The 1,369-nt window shown below is 32.2% G+C and overlaps 1 protein-coding gene across 1 annotated transcript in view; it reads left to right on the forward strand.

Moving 5' to 3' along the window:
• dally (division abnormally delayed protein) overlaps positions 1-1,369 on the forward strand; it is a 477,850-nt gene that overhangs the window by 264,748 nt on the left and 211,733 nt on the right. The window lies entirely within an intron of this gene.

Below are 1,369 nucleotides of genomic sequence, written 5' to 3' on the forward strand. Positions count from 1 at the left end.
AATAAATAAATAAATAAATAAATAAATAAATAAATATATAAATTAAAATTATATATATAAATATATTTAATATAAAATATATAAAATCCTAAGCTAATCTAACAATCTTTATATAAAATCCTAAATAAGTTTAACAGATTGTACACAAAGTGTCTTGATTACTGCTTCCATTTTTAAAAAACCAGATTCCATAATTCAGATTCAATCTTTCCAACGATCATCGAAGTATCTCCTTAACGATAATTTATGGATGAGTGTGCGCAAAAACACGGGTAACAACGTCTATCGTAAGCTATAACTCGCTCAGCTATTATCATTGTGTCATATCTGTGTGATGCAGCCGCGTAACCGTGTGCCTAACGTTAATTATTCTATATGCAAGTTCATGCGTAGATCACGATGACGAACAGCGTTGCGTTTAATTATGCTATATCGATTCTGGATACAATGTTGCTCGTCCGCATCTGATTTGCCTACGTGTATCCATTTCATTTACATTTAACGCTTTAATTGTCTAGTTACCCCGCACCAGCATTTTTATGGTTAATTTACGCGATCGAGGCGCACGATAAAGCGCGGCAAAATTGGATGCTGCTAAAGAGAATTTCTTACCGCGCTGAATCACGAAAGCAACAGCAGCCTTGCGTTGTTAAATGTCCCCCATTCATCAACCAAACTCCTGTTTGCTTCATATATCATTTAACTCCTACCATTCTGTTAATTTATTTGAAACGCGCGTTTACACCCTCGAGATATCGCGAGAAAAATGTATTTCGTAATTTCGAGGATCGATCCGACTCGAATCTGTGGTATTCGGAAATATTTTTGGGATTACAGATATAGGTTTCACTTTATATATATTATACATACATATGAGCTGTTCACTGCACAAATCGATTAACTCCACTTTTTAAAAAATCTTGAATTTAAGTGTCAAAGCATTTGGTATAGTCGTAATTTTTTATATTTATAATAACTTTCCCCGATAATTAAGATTAACACCGTTAAACGACAAAAATTTTTCGCCACTGAATAATAAATAATTTATTTCGGAGCTCACTTTGATTAACTCCGTACTCTAATGCAAATCGTTGCAACAATGCAACTCAAATGCACTGGCAAGCCACGAATGATAACGGTGAATTTTTTAGTTCCGTCTTATCAGAATTTAAGTAAAATTTAGTAAAATTTAAATTTATTACTTTTTCCCTTGCCAAATCGATTCACTCTTCGAGTAACATAAAAATGGTAACGTTACTAACGATTACCTTTTGGCTATTTTTTCTTATAAATTTTATATACCGTTAGATGAAAGTTACATTTGCATTTATGCATTCTACGATATTTATTTCGATTTAAATTATAAAGG

Source organism: Eufriesea mexicana, unplaced genomic scaffold (genome assembly GCF_001483705.2).
Source record: "Eufriesea mexicana isolate 0111107269 unplaced genomic scaffold, ASM148370v2 scaffold2534, whole genome shotgun sequence".
Taxonomy (NCBI): Eukaryota; Metazoa; Arthropoda; class Insecta; order Hymenoptera; family Apidae; genus Eufriesea; species Eufriesea mexicana.